We start from the raw sequence: 394 nt of genomic DNA, 5'->3' as shown, positions 1-394 counted from the left end.
GCCCGCCAGGGGCCGAGCCGTGGGTCGGGGGTGCCCGCGGCCAGCTCGCCCCGCGCTAGCCCGGAACAGGAAAGTCCCGGCGCAGCTTTCCCCCCGATCCTGCCCCTCTCCCGCCAGTCCCTCCCTCTCCTGCAGAGCCCAGGCTCCTCGTATTGGGCCAGCAGGAAATGGGGGCTATCGGCTAAAACCAGGCTCCTGGCGCCAGGGGGGATGGGGCCTTAGGTAACATCCCTCCCGGGGCCCAGCCTCGCCCCCGCAACTCTGAGCGTGCCCGGGGGGACTTGGGGTCACGGCTGGCTTGAACACGCATGTTTCCTATGAGATCATAAACTTTCCCCCCCTCCTTGTGCTTCCCACCAGGCTCCGGAGGCTGCAGGGAGCGGGAGCGGGGGCG

Source organism: Gavialis gangeticus, unplaced genomic scaffold (genome assembly GCF_001723915.1).
Source record: "Gavialis gangeticus isolate Ggan-Ray unplaced genomic scaffold, GavGan_comp1, whole genome shotgun sequence".
In the NCBI taxonomy this organism is placed as follows: Eukaryota; Metazoa; Chordata; order Crocodylia; family Gavialidae; genus Gavialis; species Gavialis gangeticus.
This window is presented reverse-complemented; position numbering follows the sequence as displayed.